This window comes from Haliotis rufescens, unplaced genomic scaffold (assembly GCF_023055435.1).
Source record: "Haliotis rufescens isolate VD_foot unplaced genomic scaffold, xgHalRufe1.0.p SCAF_17, whole genome shotgun sequence".
NCBI lineage: Eukaryota > Metazoa > Mollusca > Gastropoda > Lepetellida > Haliotidae > Haliotis > Haliotis rufescens.
The window spans coordinates 22328418-22349849 of record NW_025963857.1 but is presented as its reverse complement, the minus strand read 5'-3'; the positions used below and the strand labels follow the sequence as shown (position 1 = coordinate 22349849).

The 21432-nt window shown below is 37.4% G+C and overlaps 2 protein-coding genes across 2 annotated transcripts in view; one reads left to right on the top strand and one right to left on the bottom strand.

The window, feature by feature from the left end:
• The window catches only part of LOC124134013 (probable ATP-dependent RNA helicase DHX35), a 159030-nt gene that overhangs the window by 57354 nt on the left and 80244 nt on the right, over positions 1-21432 (top strand). The gene's annotated exons all lie outside the window — the stretch shown is intronic.
• The window catches only part of LOC124133982 (probable G-protein coupled receptor B0563.6), a 53774-nt gene that overhangs the window by 2825 nt on the left and 29517 nt on the right, over positions 1-21432 (bottom strand). The window lies entirely within an intron of this gene.

Sequence of the window (21432 nt, the reverse complement as noted above, 5' to 3'; positions counted from 1 at the left end):
TTATGAACATTTAAGGTCGGATCATATGTTTTCGGACATCATACGTTTTCGGACGGCCATGTTTATTGCGTTTACTCGTGCTGTGACAAGGGGTGTGATGTCACACAGACATTGTAAATACTCAGATGATGGCTTGTTTTCAATATAAAGTAAATATCAATGTTTAGCAAAAGTAAATATGTCGTAATCAGTTCTGTGATGACTGTGGGTGTATTGAAAGTCCATAGCAGGGTTTTATTGTAACCTTCAAAACTAGGGCATCCCAATATTTGATTTTAATCCTTGTAGAAAATATGAGTGTCATGTAAAGTAGTGAAATGGTGTACTGTAAGGTAAGAATTGATATTTACTTTAATCAAAGGACTTTTTGATATTTCTTGTCAAGAATTTGGTTCAATGAATATTATTGTGCAACATATTTTTGTATTGAGTCTATTCTGTACATGCGTGCGCACTGGATGCACCATCTTTTATTATGAACATGGAGTGCATAGGCTGTTTTAGAATTCTTTCTTTTTTTTTGTTTTATACATTTTATTTCACCTTTTCCCTGTTACATGAGGAGGATGGCCATCCAGGGCAATGGTCACCCTCACATTCTGAAGACAATGTATGTATACATTTGGGGAAAATTAAATACAAGTATTGGAAATGGTGCCAAGGTGATTTTTAAGAAATATAACAAAACATACACACAGTCAAGCATTCAAAATATTATTCAAACACTGATCCTGGCAAGAAACAAATATGAGAAAGAGATACATATGTTATTGCTGTTCTGCTTCTTCAAACAATATGTGATAAAAGATCCATGATTTATAAAATGTAGCTACATTACCATTTGTAAAGGCTATATTCTTCTCAATTTTGTATCTCAGACTAACATCTTTTTGAAATATTGCGAAGCAAAGATTTGTTTTTTTGAATCTGCAAAAATATATAAAAGATTTAGCTATTAAAATAAGAAGATCAAAAACTTTGTCAGTAACAATATTTTCTTTAACACCAAATAAAACAAGTTCAGCACTTAATTTCATATGATGTATATGGCTACATTTATTTATCCAATCTAAGAAGGTTTTCCAAAATACTTGTACAAGTTCACATTCCCAAAAAATGTGTACAATAGTTTCATCATAACATTTGCAAAAAATTTTTAGAATTCTTGATTTACAAGTTATTATTATGTAATCAGGATGGTCATCATCATGGTTATAATACATGTCCGACTGTAAACACATGCCAGTGTTTCACAACTGCAAGATAAATGAGAAACTAAGCAGATTGCCATGACACACAATTCAACTCACAGCAGTATAGATCATACAAGAATCTCTTTGATAGTCAAAAGATATATTGTACATTGGTACTTATTAGTTATGGCAGCACAGGGCACATATAGCACATTCAGTGTGCTGGACCACCTCCGTGGTTTGGTGTATGAAGGGTTTGCCTGGAGAGCGGAAGCTTGGTGGTTCGATCCATCTGCGTCACCATTTTACCTCACTCATATTCAGTTCAGTCTTATGAGCTTGTCTTCACCAATCCCACTTCACAATGTTAAGGATGATAATATTAAAAAGAATTGAATAATCAAAGATTAATGTTGTGGTCTATGATTGAAGATCATGACTCCACGCCCTTGATGTATATGTTACTGTTGTAAGTCATGACTAAGTACATCACCTTGACGTTGTTCTCCGTGTGAAATTCAACACTCGTCACATCTGGCGTACGACGAAGGAGGTATTGAGAGTCAGCATGGAACAAATAACCAACAAAGGATATTTACTAGTCAATACACGATTGTGAATGGATGTTTTCGCCTGCCATTGATTGGATAACTCGCCCACAGCTGAGTCTTGACACTGAAGTCTACCGTCAAACAGGAGACAGGAAACGTATAAGGGACCGGTCATTAATTAACGAAGGGGTGGGTCAGCGGTTTTTGATGCACTAATGTACTGAAAATAATGACCCTAATGCTATTATATGTTTGGATGACCCTTCCCATGTCCTTGTACGTTTTTTTACGACCTTCCTCGAAAAGACAAAATGCAAAAGCACTTTGTTTATTTATAAAATGTAAATCTTTTCATGATCCTTCCCAATATTTGTATTAGTTTTTATGACCCTCCCCCAGAGACTGTCATATCTCGTAGGACCATCCCCTGGCTCCCTCTTAATGATTCACACCTAAAAATGATAATCAAATTGAAAAATATATAAATAGAGAATCTCACCCGAGTGTCTTTTGATATCAAATATATCAACACAAGTTGATAAATGTGGGAAAACTCTGAGGCTTGCCGAGTTTTTTTTCCACTTTTATCAACGAGTGTTGATATATTTGATATTAAAAGACACAAGGGGGAGATTTTATTTATCATCCAACATCATTCTTCCAACTTTTTCAGTTTGTAGACAGTAATAAGCAGTGTCTTAAGTGTAAAAAGTACTGTTAACAGCTTAACAGCAGATGTCATTTGATTGTGATGTCATGGTAACCAATGATGTCACAATGGTCTGCAAAGCATTGTGATGCAATTTGATTGCAGCGATATCTACAGTGTAGATATCGCTTGATATCCTGTGGGAGCCAGTTTTGGATGATAAATATTTGTTCATGAACAGTACTTGGAACATTGATAGTTGACATATTGCTGTAAACACTGACAGAAACCATTGTGACTTTTCAAACAAATTTCAATGGCAAACTGTTTATTTTTCCTGACCCACACCTAAAACTAAAACAGATAAGAGGATAATGTCATTTTATGTTACGACCGACCCAAAATAAAAAATGTGAAAATATCTGTAAAGCTAAAGAAATATATGTATGGCATTATTATTTCAGGGCTCGATTGAAAGAACTTGAATTAACTTGCAACGGGTGATTGTTAACATGAAAACTTAGTCGCACCAGACAATACCAGGTTGCACCCTGGTCCCATAAATTTGTCAGAGTTGAAACAATGGATGTCACATAAATTAATGATGCATGGCTGTAAAACGTAACAGGAACATGTGCACAAAGTCTTGAAGTGCCCCCAGTTTGATGATGTCAAGCCCAAGAAAGGATGACAAGTTACACATAGTACAGGGACTAGTGATGTGGTATGGTAAATAAAACTTAGAGGTATTGAGTGTGTTCAAAGATTGATGCTGTGTGGACAAGTAAGGGTTTAAGTCTGACGCAAATTTGAATTTTTTTACATGCATGTGGACATAAATATCAGATTGCATTTGTCAGTAATGGGTTGCACTGGTGCAGGAATTATATAGCTGAATCGAGCCCTGTATTTAAAAGCCTTATTTACCTCCAGTGAAGTCATGCTATTGTTCTCCAGTCGTATTAAATCTCATAAACAGGGATGTTGTAATAGTCACAGGATTTTATATAATATCCCAGGCATATCTGCTATATAATGTTTTAATACCCCAGGATTTTATTAATACAACTTCTGTTTAGATTATAACGTATGAATGTTTCTCACCAGAAATTTATTTTTCACATTTGAACACAATGAAATGTAAATTGAAATGACAAATGTTTTCTTCATATTCTTGTGGATCGAACACGCAACCTTCGTTCCACTAGGCTACAGAGGCGCTGATAAATCACAATGCTTTTAAGAATGTCTATTTCAAGTACCGTACGCCAGCAACAGATATTTAACGCCCTGTTTCCTGAGGTTTATTTAAAGAATGTTTGAAACATAAATAGTTGATAAATGGTTTTTTGTTTGTAGGCTAGATTAAACATTTCCCCTCGGGTTTTGATGATATTTGAGACACTTATCCCCTGGATGCGTGTTTTGAATAACATAAAAACCCTCAGACATGCTATATCCTTTGCATAAAACTTGTCATTTTTTTAATGTCGTCTATTGTTAGTTTCTGTTGTCAAGGTAATGACAATGATAACTTCTGACAGGGTTGTGGTTGGATTAGAGATATGATTTTATGACAGAATGACGAATCACATGAGTACTATGTGTAATCAATATCCGGTTTCATTGAGTGTTAAACTGCAATACGATTGTCAAGTTAATGCCAATGTTGGTGGGTGTTTGTAAATCAAGAAGTTATTTATGATGTGCTGTTGTGCTGTTTATTATTGTTACCCTTGATGTCAATAGTTAGACGTAGAGCAGTAATTGATTATTACTTATTGAAGTAGGAGGCTGGATGAGGATATTTTGTACTTCTGTCAACAAATGTTGATATGTTTGATGTCAGATCACACCAGCTGGAGATTCTTTTCATCAGCAGTTGCCATTCCGAAGCATTAAATTTTGATTTTAATTTAGAATTAAATCAGTGAGTGTTGATATATCTTATATCAAATGACACAAGGAGATTTTTTACATCGTCCATTGTCATTCTGAAGCATTATATTTCAATAATTTTGATTTAAGATTAAATCAAGTGTTGATTTGATGATGAAAGACACAAGAAGGGGATTTTATTTATTCATCATCCATTGTCAATGGGTAGTAGTACTAGTAGTAGTAGTAGTAGTAGTAGTAGTAGTAGTAGTAGTAGTAGTAGTAGTAGTAGTAGTAGTAGTAGTAGTAGAAGTAGTAGTAGTAGGAGTAGTGGTAGTAGTAGTAGAAGTGGTGGTGTTAGTAGTAGTAGTAGTAGTGGTAGAGGTAGTAGAAGTGGTGGTATTAGTAGTAGTAGAAGTTGTGGTAGTGGTAGTAGTAGTAGTAGTAGTAGTAGTAATGGTAGTGAAAGTAGTAGAAGTGGTAGTAGTAGTAGTAGTAGTGGTAGTGGTAGTAGTAGTAGTAGTGGTAGTGGTGGCGGTAGTGGTAGTGGTAGTAGTGGTAGTAGTAGTGGAATGTCCAGATTGATCAGACCTTTTATGCTGGCTTCTAGCCAACCAGTCTTTGTTTTATCCCTTAATAACGAGTGCCAGGCAGGGAAACAACAAATACTATCTTTAACGTCTTATGGTATGGCCAACCTTCCCCTCTAGTAATAATAATAATAATAATAATAAAAATATCAGAAAATAAAACAATAATTGTTTCAGATTGTTCTTTTTTATCCAAACACTTGATCTTCAGAAACATTGTTATAAACTGCACCAAAAATCTACCACAACTAAGAGAGAGTCACCTTCACTGTATATATTCGATGGCCTCTAACTCCTTGATTTAAACAATACTTATTTACCAAAAAAGGAATGGGATTGGTGAAGAGGTTAAACGTATTTAAACAACTCTCCCTACAAAGGAAATTTAACAATTAATAAGAGTAAACTGTACATAAAATAATACATTTAGATTAATTGTACCTACTGTTGCAAATATTATGCTGCGAATATACAAGTCTAAAACAAATACACAAATACATATATCGGTACATAAACAAAACAGCATACCAGCATATCACACATACAAATAACTATTAGATTGATGTAATCTTAAAAAAGACATATTTAAATTTTTAATCTTTTAGATTTTGCAACGAACAAATGGACAGATTGTACAATAGCAAGGAATACTCCTTGTGCTTGGTCCTGTCCAAAATTAAACTTCTTGCATTTTAGACATAATTAGCATTCAACTTTTCCCTCCAAACCGACCCACCAATACAATTTCATGTCAAATAAAAATATAACATTATAGAGCTAAAACAAAAAAACCACATTATTTCCATCTCACCTCCCCAAGCTAAGCAGGATTTGTATGGTTGTTGTCTAACACAGTCATCAATATTCCTGCTATCTTCCAGCGTCTTGTAAACAGTCAAGTACCCCATCATTGGCGTAACTGCTGTCTAAAGCAAGGATTGAAATATCCTGACAACATGGCTGATTGCAACCACTGATTGCCTGGCCGATGACCAGAGTAATTACAGAATGCTGTGATATTGTGTAAAATTGCATACTCAACTCAAAAATCATTTCTCATCCCACTATCATTGTGAAGGATGTGAGTTGCTGTCTTCGAGATGACTAATGGGATCGGATGGTCAGGCTTACTGACTTGGTTGATGCATGTCATTGTATCCCAATTGTTTAGATCGATGCTGATAATGTCAATCATTGGATTGTCAGGTCCAGGTTCGAATATTTACAGACACAGTCACATAGCTCAGGAATATTGCTGAGTACAGCGTTATACAAGAAACAAAGGCCTGAAATTCTACTAGCCCGATTACTGTAAATGCGAAAAATGCGAGTGGTCTTAGCGCGCATTAATTAACTTCGCATTTATGTTTCCAAAATGGTTATCAACAATAAGACAGCCTCACTGAACACGTTGAATAGCGGAAATAGCAACTTGAATATAAACACGGTTTATTGAGCAGCAGTTGTAACAATTACATAACAATGTCATTTAAAGAACAGGAATTACACAATAGGCATCCAGTGAGTAATCACTGATGGGGTCAAGAGTTCTACCCACTGATGTCAAGGTTGTTGACACCTTCTCCGCATACAGTGAACTGTTGTTGGTTCAAGTATTTTATTGCCTTTGAACTTCCTTAATTCCAGTCATCAGAGTAAACATATAAACTGTGTGTTGTTTTGAGGAAAACACTGTTTATTGTTTTTACGGTAGTGCTCTGGATGGATATGGATATTTGTTTGGTTACTGTTTCTAAAAAGGGCACAGTTTCTTTCTGTTCAAGGTCCAACTATTCACACACAAAATCACAGCACATTTTTTTCAGGACATCCTACATGTCCAGTGAACAATAAATTTTTGGGGACAACCTGAAGACGAGTGACTTTCTTCCTGTGTTATATCTGAAAGAAATAACTTTTTTTTTAGACCACAGGCTCCCTGATTATCAAAGGGTTGGTCCCTAAGATGAGCCCCGATCAGTAGGTGACCAGGAGAGACACCTATTGTCGGCATTCAGGTGGTTCCTGAGGTTTATACAATTACAAAGGATAATTCTGTGGATGTGTAAAGCTAATATGGAATTGATACGAACCCTGCTCTCTGCTATTGTTCTCCCAATCAGCATGCATGGCTGCTTTACCAAGTCTAATGAAAAGGTGGTGGCATCATGTGGAGACTCCTCTCGGCAAAATGAGGAGACCCCTCATCGTGTCGGCAAAATGAGGAGAAAATTGATGTGAATGGCAAGAACGCGGCAAGTCAGTACTTATTTAAAGATCATGCTGGGAGTGCCAAATCGTTTCACTAGGAAGGATGGGCTTCTCAATAATTGCCCGCATTTCCATGAATTGTTCCCCACAACCATAAGTTAGATGTCTGCTTGCGTATACCCCCGCAGACGATTCAATGATTTAGGTGTCTATTCTTTCAGCTTTAGTGGATTCTGACATACAGTTAATTATGTTGCCCGGCATTGATATTAGGACACTGATTTTGTTTGTGATTGAACACTAATTGCAATTTTTTTATTTATCTTTTGTCCTGCTTTTTGTATACTCCTCAAATTGTGTATTTTGCTAATATTCAATGACATTCCATCCTGACTAGTTATTGGCCCAACAGGTGTCCATATCTCAGTGTGGGTTGGAAAAGTCGGGTAATAACGGGTAATAACAATCACCCTTAGGGATACGGAGTCCGTCTGTCCGTCTTCCGTCCGTCTGAACTTTCGAGGACATTTCTTGTGTGCGACCTATAACTTGAAAACTACTCCAAAGATTCTTATCAAACTTGGTGAACACTTTTTATAACTATAGGAGAGGTATGGTGCAAAGGTTGATTTCAATATTTGGATTTTCACAAAAAAATTACATCTTTGTTTTATCTTTTTATTGAATCATTTGTGCGACCTATAACTTGTTTTCAATTTAGCAAACCTTTTCCATGCTAATAGAAGAGGTGGAGTGCAAAGTTGATTTTCGGAGACAATATGAAGTTTTACTGTTTTAAACTTGGAATGTTTGTTTTACTTCAATACTTTTGCGACCTATAACTTGAAAACTACTTCATGGATTCTTTTCCAATTTGGGGTACAGTTTCTATACCAGAAGTGCAGTGCAAAGTTTTATTGATGAGTTGATTTTCTGAGAAAATATTGCTTTTTTCATGTTTTAAACTTAGAAATATGTTGGAGTCGGGATCTCCCTGCTCGCTCTTTGCCTTGTTTTCAGTAACTTTGGCTGAGCATGAAAAATTTGCTTCATGCTGATTGGCTAGTTTGTTTCAATTGTTTCATTGTTTGACGTCATTTGAAAAGATTGTCACAAATAATTGTAGATGATAGTTAAAGATGATGTTATCCATTCAGTGATCATACTCGTGTCATTTTCACCAATAATTTGCCTTTTGAACCAAATGGAATCTGTTTTGGAAGAAATATCTCTGGCATTGACTTTTTATGTATTATGATGTCAGAAACAATTTTAAGTGACATAATCCAAACAATACACTACTTGAGCTATTTGACATTTGTCTGCATTTTCTCAGTAAAGACACCCATTATTAATTTTGTGTTTCACAGATTTATTCCAGGTTTTCCACACAAGGTCGGTCAAAATAAATTCGAAATAATTGTCATTTATTTATTTCAATGAAATTTTTTTCTGCTTTGTCGTTAAGACTGCAGATGGGCTCTTGAATCACTGATAGTGATGTAGACATGGAATCTATAAATTACATTTTATATTCTGTAAGAGGTTCTATACTACTAGCTGCAGGAAACATATCCAAAATAAATATTTTTATGTTTAATTTATTTCTTAAACCGGCTGCTTTTCAGTAGGGGCTGCGGGCCCACGAAAAATAATAAATGTGTGGCCTAAAGTGACTGAGTAATATGACATGAAGATTAACCTACTTGCAACAAAATTACAGATTATTTACCCTTCCAAAATTAAGTTTGAAAATTCCTTGCCCTAAACTCATTCACTGTCAGGGCAGTTAACCCATAATTCTGTAGGTTTTTCTCTGAGTATGGAGTAGCCTTTTGTACTTTTGTCGTTTTGAACAATATGTAATTTCAACATGATACAAATACCAGCTGACTCCTGCCCATCACATTGCAGCAACAAGGATGTTATGTCCATTGCACTGGGGGCCCAGTCGTCTAAGGCTCCGCGATTTGCTGTGCAGAGTTGCATGCCTTGGGCACGCCAGAAACCTATGATTATGGGTTCAAATCCCGGTTCGCCCCGATTATGTTTCTAGGTTTGTCAGCACCATACCCATGCTAATGGGTTTCACCAAAGTGGTAAACGTCTGAGACCTGCATCACTTTGGGCTTTCCTCCCACATTAAGCTGGCATGCAGCGATATATATCTGGAATACTGTTAAAAGCGGCTTTAAACCCAACTCACTCACTCACTCACTCACTCACTCACTCACTCACTCACTCACTCACTCACCGTTGCACTGTTTCCCTAAGCTGGAAGTGGACATTATTAGTTGGGAGTAGGAGAAACAAAAGCCCATTAATCGAGTGATCACAGTGGATTATTCTTCATGTAGCCTTTGGAGTCATTCATGCAGGCAGAGCTAAATTTCCTGAATTGCCTGGCAGAAATATTCAGATCCAGTTAACATATATGGGATATAAAAATCTCCAAGAAGACCTGATGTCTGGAACAGTCAAGTGTTTCATGCAGTCTTCACCCACATGTATTGCTGGAACCGGAAAGAATCCGCAGACAGGATATGCTTGGGGACCAGATCAGATACCCATCTCTACTCTTGTCTGTCCTCACTCGGGTCAAAGTGACCCTGAGGTCCATTACTTTAAAGGCTGATGTCCTATCTGTAAAGTTTTAACAAAACAAATCCATGACATTTATCGTCCTACACTGTTTAAGATACTGGGATCTGAACCAAGGGCTAACCTAACAGGGTTCTCAGCTAAAAATAGATTGATTGATATAGACCATGTCTGTTCTCTTTGTTGATTAATCCTGTAGGAATTTCGGTTTAGAATAATCCTCAGCAACCTATGCTAGTTGTAGGAGACAACAATACTTCAATGTATCAATGTGGGAAATCGAACCCAGGTCTTTGGCTTGACGAGTGAAAGCTTTAACCACTGGACCACCCCATCGCCCCTTGTGGAGTTGAGCAATATTTCACCACCAGGTTTGGGTCTCACAGGATTGGGTGTGTTAATATTCTCCTTTTTCAAGTCACTTTTTATGAAATTAAGTATTCTGATTTTGAGGTAAATGATTAAGAAAGAAATTGTTATCTATGTTAAGAATATTTTATGCTTTGAAGCCATTTGGTTAATGTAGAAGAGTACTGTAAATCATACTTTTGTAGACTCTTCTAAAAGCGCACATCAGTTCAAAAATCAATCCATTGGTGACCAGATATACCCCTATGACACAATACAATAGGGACCTGTGAAGATTCCGGGGTAGGATAGGTCTTCAGCAACCCATGCTTGCCGTAAAAGGTCACTATGCTTGTCGTAAAAGGCGACTAACAGGATCGGGTGGTCAGACTCGCTGACTTGGTTGATGCATGTCATCAATCCCAAATGCGTGGATTGATGCTCGTGATATTAATCACTGGATTGTCTGGTCCAGACTCGATTATTTACAGACCGCCGTCATATAGCTGGAATATTGCTGAGTGCGGCGTTAAACAACAAACCAACCAACTATACAATAGGTCCCTTACTTTCCATTTGGTTGTCTGTAGAGGCACAAGTTGCTTCCTTTAGCTAACAGTATCAGTGAGTCCTGGGGTTGAATCCCAGTTTCACCCTGATTATATCAGTCCATGATTCTTCCCCATCAGTTCACCAATAATTTCCCTCACTCAAGGTCAGCTCCTCTCGCATTACTCTGACGTAAGCCCCATGGTATCTCGGTGTTAGAACTATCGTAATAGGTGACTTTTGGCTACCGATGGTCAGACTCGGTGGTTTGGTCATTTGCATTTCCTCTGAATCTGTCTGCGTGGATCGTTACTCATGATATCAATCACTGGATTGTCTGGTCTAGACTCGATAATTTACAAGTCGCTAATGCTGAGTGCGATTTAAACAGCAAACCCATGATTGTGACGTGCAGTGATATAGCTATTGTTCAAGTCATTGTCAAATCTAATTCCCTCTGTTATCTTAACTACAGTTTAAGCGGAAACAGACCTTGTATACTTCTCAAAATTAGTTCAAGAAGATTTAATTCTTTCATTTTACTACAGTTAATCTGTCCACCCATAATGATTCGGGATAGAATAGGTCTTCAGCAACCCATGCTTGCCATAACTGGCAACTATGCTTGTCGTAAGAGGCAACTAATAGGATCAGGTGGTCAGGCTAACTGACTTGGTTGATTCATGTCATCATATCCCAATTGTGTGGATCGTTGCTCGTGATGTCAATCACTGGATTGTCTGGTCCAGACTCGATTATTTACAGACTGCCGTCATATAGCTGGAATAGTGCTGAGTGCAGGTTTAAACAACAAACAAACAAATAAAAAGTTGATCATGGCCAGACAGATTAACTATAGTCACGTGAAAGAATCGGGTGTTCTTTAGTTTCTTTTGAGTAGTATATATAAAGAGTGACAGGTTTCAACTGAATATCTTTATTCTCCGCCTACAAACACACAGGCCATTATAATTAAATCATTATTTGTCATAATGCACTCGGACAGCATACTTGTAAATGACCTTGTCTTCAATTTTTATTGTCATTGATTATATTTGATTACTTTTCGTGATCGTTCAATTTCATGTAGTGACAAGTTATGTGTTAATTTCAACTTTGATGCTGTACTTAAACCCTTTCTTGGAGGTCATCCTATTTAGTTAGGATTCATAAATGTCACTCCAGATGATGTAATTGTTTAATAACATGATTACACATCTGTTCTTATTCAATAACATTTATTAAATTGATATAGCAAGATTTTGTTAATTGAATTTCAATTTTCACCAGATTTATTGAATCTTACAGTATGGAGGATATTTTGTTGAAAATTAACTACTGCCAAGGTTTATTACTTGTATGCTCTTGTCATTGTTAAAGATACTAGTAAATATTCAAAGGCAGAGAATATTCAGTCTCAACTATGTACAGAAACAGGTACCTCTGGGCGTTAAGGGCAAAATAGTGGTGAAAATTATATGAATTTATCATTGAAAATCAGTGATGACTAAAATAGGGATTTCTGATATCTTGTCCTAGCTGACCCGTGAAGATTCCGGGTTAGAATAGGTCTTCAGCAACCCATACTTGCCATAAAAGGTGACTATGCTTGTCGTAACTAACAGGATCGGTGATCAGGCTTGTAACAGTGACTTAGTTGATGTATGTCATCGTATCCCAATTGCGTGGATCGATGCTCATGATGTCAATCACTGGATTGGTCCAGACTTGATTATTTACAGACCGCCGTCATATAGCTGGAATATTGCTGAGTGCGGTGTTAAACAACAAACAAACAAACTTTTCCCAGCTACAAGATCTCAAAGGCCAAGGAGGGAAATTAATTTCTCAGCGGGCAAATAAATCACTTATACCCCACCATGAGCAAGTCTGGCTGCATGTAGATTTCTGAGAGGCAAAATAAATCCCTTATGCCCTGCTTCAAAGCAAAAGGCTGCACGTTTTTTCCGAGTCATTGGAAGTCACGTGGCATAACGCAAGTTAACCTCCGCTCAATCGAACAGCTGTTTTTCTATCTATTTTGAATTTGTTCAATTTCTGTTACAATGTCATACTATAACATGTCGGTAAGATGAACTTGTTGTAGCAGGATCACAAGGAGTACATGGGATTTTATTCATCCCGCATTAGTTTTATACCTCTCGCCTTCGGCTCAAGGCTGGACTGGAATGGAATATTTACAGGCCGCCGCCATATAGCTGAATATTGAAAAAAACTTTCTCTCATTATGAGTAAGGTTAGAAAAAAGGTATTAGAATATCATTTGGCTAAAATGAAAAACAAGACAGAAGTAATGTATTTTCAGAGGAAAGTGAGTTGGTCAGTCGGCCAGCTCTTGCATTCTTTCACAAACAAACACACGCCTCTCAGGTCAGTAGTGTTCCTTGATGGTGACATTATTTCCTTGAGGTCATTTTTCTGTTCGTCAGCACCAGTGATTAAGTAACCACCAGCTGAGCTATATTCAGTACAGTTGATCCAGTAGAATTCCCCTTGATGTGTTCAGAACATGTATCAGAAATTGTGTGACTATTATTGCCACCCCATAACCCTCCCTTGATCTTCCCACCCTCGGGTCATACAAGTGATCTGTATATGTAGGCTGACAGTTTGATAGCAGGTGACGCTCATGCAGTGTAATTTACTACGCAAAGGCCACACCGTTTTTATCCCCCGCCACGAGGTGGAAGGGGGGGATATAGGAATGGGTGCTGTCCATCCATCCGTCCGTCTGTCCATCACGTTTCATTTCCGGAGCAGAACTCAGAAGCCATGACATGCACACAACCAAACATGTCATATTGGCAGGGCACATGAGTATTTCATGCTTGTTTCACATGCTTGACACACTTTTTAACTGGAAAATTCCTGTCAGTAAGTCCAAATAATTTTTTTTATTAGTTTTTTTAAAGTAATTCAGATTCTTATTTTATTAGTTTTCTCACCCACTTCAAGTGGACTGGATCCATTTCTTCATTCAAATTGTTTGTTTTTATATTTAACATTGATGCAAAATTATTAAGAGTGGGTCCTTGTTTTAGAAAATACTTTGTGGTGAAAAATGCTAATAGGTGGGATGAAAAAAAAGGGGCAAATTCAGAAGTATTTCAACAAAATGTAGAGTCGGCAGATCAGTAAAGCAAGTTAAAAAGTAAAGTGTTGCCTTATGGTCAAGGAAAACTGTACTGGTGTTTTTTAGTGTATTCGGGTCCAATGTGGCCTGTTCACATGTCCACCATACGTATGAAGACAATGGCCTTGGAAGGTGTCATAACTCCCTGTGCAGAGTTATGTCCCTTTTCTAAGCAAGGATCTGCTGATTATGAGTTAAATCTCAATAATGACACTTGGTTTATCAGCGCCTTACAAATGCTCATGAGTTTCTGAGATGTCAACCATTTTTATTTTGGCAGAATCATTTCTATATTTTGAACCAAATTCTGCCAGTATGGTAGCCAATATGTAGCTAACTGGAATTGCAGTAAGGATTGTTTTAGATCAAATCAAGTATTAGTCAGATGTTTATTCATTTTTATGATATGGAGCTGCTTCAAGGTTTTGTCTGAAGTTGACCACCATTGTTGCACAAAGTATTTCTCATGACTGTTATGCAAAGATCATTAAAATCAAAGGGCACCTTGCAAATGTGGGGAAATTCTTTGGCACATCATGAGAAGGTCACGTGTCAAGATAATGAAGTTGAAAAGTCTCACGTAAATGTTTGAGGTTACACCTTCTCAATAAATTAATAAACATTTTTACCATCTAGGATGCTTTAAAAAGGTTTTGGTCAATTTGAGTCAAAGGTCAAGGTCAGAGTTGTTTTTTGTGTGAAGATGGTGGGGTTTGATGCTGCGTCCGAGATCGCTTTTTTAGCGACTGTATGCATGTGTGTGTGTGTGTGTAGGTGGCTGCTTGAACTAGTCCGGACTAATGCCAATTTTATAGCACTAGCCCACTGAGAATCAATGCCGCAGTTTAACACGAATACCCCACTCAGACACCATATACTGACTCTAAGCCAACCAGTCATTATTGAGTGCGGCATTAAACAACAAATAAACAAACAAACAAACAGTCTTTGTTTTAGTCCCTTTATGCCGAGCGCCAAACAAGATAACAATAAGCACCATCTTTTGGTATGATGCAGGCGAGGATCAAACCCCTGACCTTCCCCTCTCCGAGCGGACACTCTAGACCATGGAGGCAGTCTTTTTTGTAAAGCATTTAAATGATTATCAGTATCTGACGTGTTGTTACCTCTGAAGGTCTGCAATGTATATTTGCTTCAATTTTAACAAATGCTACCATATTAAATGTTGGTGACATGTCTATCAAAGGTCAAGTTCATATTTGAGGTTATTGTGAAAAGTGGTATCACTCATTACTGTTTTCTGTTGCATCTTTTGAGCTGGGAGGAAATGACGTTTATGCTATGATTTTGAAAGTACAAAGACCTGTAGTTTACAAATATTGGGACACAGATTGAGCAGGGACTCAAATTAAACAAATTATTCATAATTTCCTGTTAGCAGTGTGAGTGAGTGGGCTGGGATTAGGATGTACAGTAAACCACAGTTATAACGAACTCAAAGGAACCACTAAGTTTAGTACGTTACATCAGTCATTTGTTATACGCATTTCGACCATCTGAGACATCTTTGATCAAGTCATGTGACATCATGTTACTCAATAAATAACAAAAGCTTGCACTGTACTTGTACGGAATATATCCACTTCAATCACTGTGTTACTAGGTTAATTGAGGGTGTAATTTAAGGACATTGTGTCAGTACTTAAGAGTAAATCAATTGCCTTTTTTTTATTGCTGCTTTGAACAGCTGCGTTTGGCCGTGGATGTGACACATGAGGAGTTCAGCTCAGGGATTAACAGTTCATTATACACTTAAACATTATCGTTGACAGAGTACACATGGGACCCAAAGGTGAGTTCGCTATAGCTAGTATTTTGTTATAAGCGTGTTCGTAATATCTATCAACTTTATGTGATAAAATATATTACAAATGTTTGTGACCAAAAGAACAGTTCGTTGTATCCATCAGTTCATCAAAAAAAGGAACCAGTTTCAATGTCAGGAACAACGTTTCTCACAGTTGTATAATAACAGTACAACTTGATCTGTCATGTATGGGTGTTCTCAAGATATACCTATTCCAAGTTGATCTGTGGCTGATTTGAAGCGATACACATTTCAGAATCCTAGACAAAAAGATAAATTGCAAAATGGAATACACACATTTCCCCCTTGTTTTCATTTGGACAGTTACATTAAAGTATTAAGATTTTGAAAAAGATCAACCTCTTCGTAACCCATAGTTATTAATGACGGACCTAATCACGTGATCAGGGCAAGGGATATGATAAGGAGCTGTTTTGGACCATTTTACCTCATTATTGAAGAAAGAAGAAGAGAATTAAGACTTGTCTTTTGACAAAACAACACCAAAGTGTGGAGAAAAGTCTCAAATGTGTCAAAAAGGATTATTTTGAAAGGTTTTGGAAACATGTTTGAATATTTGAAAATCAATAAGTCTTTGCACCAGGCTGATCTTCTCAGGAACCGTTATATAGAGGAAGAAATTCATCTTGCATAAGAGTTGAATTTTCATTTTCATTTTCATTTTGAAAAATCTGCCTTTAACTTACTTTTAATCATTCCTCCATACAAAACTTAGATGGTCAGAAAAAGGGCCATTGTCAGTCATGTCCAATAACTGTCGTACATATTTTGAATAAAGACATTTCCTGTGAAAAAATAAAATAAACCTCATCATTTGATATTCAAACTCACAACTAGTGGATCCTGGAACAGCTAAGGGAAGCAAACAACTCGTGTCCCTATTATATACATGTCTACCTGAATGAAGCTCATACTTTTGAGGGGTGGTCGGGTAGCCTAGTGGTTAAAGCGTTCAATCGTCACGCCGAACATCCGGGTTCGATTCCCGACCTGGGTACAATGTGTGAAGCCCATTTCTGGGGTCCCCCGCCGTGATATTGTTGGAATATTGCTAAAAGCGGCGTAAAACCATACTCACTCACTCATACTTTTGAACAGAACCATGCTTACAAACGTGCTCATTAGCCTTCATGCTGAGATCTTGTTAATTTTTGTTGTTACTTACACCTGGAGAAGCTCAAGAACAACAATTAAATACTGTGAATCTTGAAATTAATGCATTTCCAAATTAATATGACTGCTAACCCCTATAGCCAAAAATGCGACTGAATATCAATGCGACTCCCCTCACCCCATCCCCAGTGGAATGATACATATCCTTACCTGATCCAACCTTACCTTAGCCCAATCAAATGGCAAATAGTAAGGGTGAAACGATACACCGATATTCCGAAGCATCGCAATACTTGACCCACGATACGATATATGATAAACGTGGGCCCATTTATCGATACGCCACGATACGGAACGCAGATCTCAAGTACAACGTTTCCTCGCTATCGGCCTTTTAATAAACCGCTAACTTGGTTATAGCGCACAGTAACACATGGCTCCCAAAAACGTACTTAGATTTTTAATAAGCTCAGGTTTTACACCGACAGATGTTTTTCCCCATCTCAAAAACATTGAATCAGCGGATCACCGCAAGCACATAACACCGAAAATACCAGTCAGCAAATCCAAACTGAAGTACGCAATTCAATACCATTATTATACTATCTTGTTATTAAAACGTGTTCATTGTATATCTGGACTTGTGTTTGTAATATATTTTATTAATTTTATTCAAAATTTCATTGAATATTGTTTTCATTAAGTTATGTGAAATCGTGTGTGAAGAGATACAGCAACCACGGTCAGATTACCGCTTTTGACGCATTGAAACAAACTTTAGTTGCTAGAGAATGGATACATATATTAAAAATGCCATACTTTGACTCTTTAAAAGTCATATTTGTGGCAATTTGGCTAATATATGTCAACATAACGTTTTCACAAGGGAAATACATGTAGCACGGGAAATCCCTAATTTGACTGGTCAAATTGTTCCATACGTAAAAATATCCTGCAACAGCAATCACCAGTACAAAAATGCTACACTTGTGGTTCTTGTAATTTTAAATATATATATAGTAAAAGCTGCAACTAAGGTAACACGATATTGGAATATGTTATTCCTGATAAAACAATAATTTCAGGTACAATTTCGACCATTGCATCAGAATTCTTTGAAGTTATATTACTGGTGGAGTACATTAATTATTTTCTGGTGTTTGAACTTTGAATTGTTTTGAAGGAAAGTTAGAGAAAGTTCCACTTTGAAGTTGAACAACTTCAGTAGTCTTGTGATTATAAAATAATTTTGACTGTTCCAAAATCATGAAAGGTTCAATCTTGACATGCATTAAGTCTTGTTTATTTTATCATTGCGTAAAGAGATATGTATCATATCGTGACCAGAATATCGAGATGCGTATCGTATCGTGACCTTCCTGTATCGTTGCAGCCCTAGCAAATAGCACGGCTTATTAGCGCTGAGTAGAGCACTTCCGTAAAAACAATAATCAGTGTTTTCCTGAAAACAACGCACAGTTTATATGTTTATTCTGTTGACAGTCATTAAGAAAGTTCAAAGGACTGTGGTGAAGCCTATAGGTGCGCGTTGGGTCGTGTCGGCCTTTAACGAAGTGTTGCGCGAGCATGAATTTCAAGATTTACAATATGTTTGCAAAAAAAGAAAGAAATCAATTAACTTTCAAGGTCATCATCATTGAAGTCATCATCATTCAAAGGTGTTTATTTCTACTGGTCAGCTATCCAATCACAAGGCATCTACTGTCCATCCCTGATGGTAGCCTCCCTGCATCCGGAGATTAGTTCCATTCACACGATCGAAAATGACCGTTCTTAGGTTGCAATCACGAGAGCTTCTCCCCAATCACTGTAACACAAGATGCACCCAGCAATGGTGTGTGGCAGCATTGAGCACAGGGCTAGTCTGTTATCTTGTTGATGATTACATGCAAATGTGTCGGAAGTGTTGTCTTAGAACCTTTATGTTGGCGACATTAACAGGATACAATGGCAGCAGGTTGCCAATCTTCTCTGTTTGTGTGTCTGCATAAAGGCAGTTTTAGTTTTTGTTGGGTTCCATCCCTACTGTTGACATCAGGAATCTGTCTAAGTATGACTTTGATTGTTGTTGAGGTGTCCTAAAGTGTCTTGTTTGCATTTATTTTTGCAATCAGAAACACAGATAATGACAGCTTACCTATGACTCTTTGATCAAATTTCAGTAGAAACTTGTCATTTAATACAGGAGAGGGGTGGGTAGATGAACTACTGAAAATAATGCTTGTCATATTTTTGTATCAGCCTCCCAATGTCCTTGTACTTTTTTTCATGACCTCCCTGAAAAGAGGAACTGCAAAGGCACTTTGTATTTTATTATAAAATGTTCATTTATATATAATTTTTTAATTTGACGTTTACACGATATGCGACTTTTCCATTGGACGAGAGGTCGGTCACATGACCGCGAAATTGACGTTCATAAGTGTATGAACGACCCAATTTGACGTTCATACGTTTTTCATGAGACCATGTTCTTGAAATGACGTAAACACTGATGGACTACTTCCACATTCCTGGGGAAACCCCTGGGAATTCCCTAGCGCGAATACATACATAAACATTATTTCTGATCATTTAGAACCTTTAATCTTGGTCTCAGCATTTCAGTATACATTGAGAAACGTAAGAGAGCTTGACTGCATGATTGTTCACAATTATTTCCTCGCTACGGCCCATCCTAATGAACAAACGAAAAAATGCACACCCAAACTATCGTCAGTATCGACTCGATCTGTGTCTAGGCTGACCGTGATTGTCTCCAGCAATCTACGAATTTACCTTGGTGTCTGTTTGACGCATCTTTAATCACCTTTCAATAATTGGTCAGTTGATCAATGATGACTAACACATGTAACCGCCATAGGTTCATTAACAACTTCGGAAATCCTCCCATCACGTTTATCGTGTCGGCCATTTTGACGTCTTGTACTTGATTTAAATGTATTACGACGCCCTGTCATTGTGACTGACTTACTGAGGTAGTTCATAACAGACCTTTCTCATCTAATGGGGATATTATATGAACACATGTGTTGCATAAGATGTTTCTGAAGAGCAAGTTCTGCATCCATACGCTCATGTCACCTCTCTTTTTTGGGAACTATTTTATTCCGCGATATAGCTGGTTGTTGTTTGGCTGTCAGTGTAAACATGAAGTCACACGTACTAAATAATAAAACTGTGTTTAGATCTTGGCCTACATCCTTTGAGGTAAGAAATTGTGATAAAAAATTATAAGAATTGATTTTCACTTTGTGTGAGTTCATTGGAGTATGAACCTGCATAGAGTGAGGGCCAAACATTGTATGAACGTCGTCGCAAGCTCCGACGTTCATACAGTTTGGCCCTCACTCTATGCAGGTTCATACTCCAATGAACTCACACAAAGTGAAGGTCAATTCTTAAGTGTTATTTTTTATGAACCTCCTCTAGAGACCTCCTTTTTTGGTGACCCCTCCCCTGATTTCCTCTGACCAACCCTCAAAAGCACTTTATATTTTATTATAAAATGTTCATTTATATGTGTGTTTTTTTATGAACCTCCTCTAGAGACCTCCTTTTTTGGTGACCGCTCCCCTGATTCCCTCTGACCCACCCTCCGACCACCACCACCCCTATAATTAGTGACAGGGTCCCGTTCCACAAAGCGATCGTAGCGGTAAGACTATCGTAACTCCCATACTCTAACATAGACTTACTACAGTCTTTAAGCGCTAAAATCGCTTTGTGGAACGGGGCCCTGGTCCCTAAGGCATTACGATCATACTGATTTGAAAATTGTCTTAAATTAGCACGGATACAGTGAAACGAGGAATCAGGAATTTAGTGAAATTTTGAAATGACTACATGTGTAAAGTTGTTTTGTTATGAATGTGTTTTCTTTGGTCTCCCAAGTCAGACATCACTTCCATTGAGGCTACCAGAAAATGTTAATTGGAATTGGACAGATTTCTATATATTTTCGATTTGGTAGGGGTATTCAATGCAAACTCAAAACACAAAGGTGCTGATATGCATAAATACGAGGTGTTGGTTTATGAGGGAGCCAATGCGACGTTACTCATAACAATCACTGCATTGTCTGGCCCATACTCAGTTATTTGCAAGCTGATAATGGCATAGTACTGTTTTGCTCTGGAGCATTGTTCGTTACACTAATCACGGGTTTGTCTGGTCCATGCCTATTTACGGGCTAATCTATAACTGGAATATTGCTGAGTGCAGCGTTAAATAACAGACATATTTATGTGTTTTAAGAGAACGTTGCAATTTGTTTTCATGTAAAAGTGGTCAGTTGTGATATAACTTTCATGATAGAGTAAATCTTTAAATTAATGCGAGCGTGAATTAAATGCGAAAAATGTGAATGGTCAATGCATGCATTGATTAGACAGACATTGCATTTATCATGTTAATATCTCAAAATGACTATCAACAATAAGTCGGCCTCACTTCACACTTTGGATAGCAGTGGGGAGGTCCCATTCATATTAAGTCACATTTTTCACTAGGGGCCAGCAGTCGCCTTCATTTCGAGGTGCATTCATTTTAAGATTTTCAGTATTTAAGAGGAACTTGGATCCGGCAAATTACCAGTCCCAGCAGGAAGTCGTTCAAACACCAATTTGTGTGTCTGCTGACGCAGACCTTATGATGAATGCCTCTATCATGAATGAATGTATGATAAATATCACTTCGGGCTTTCCTCCCATATTAAGCTGATAT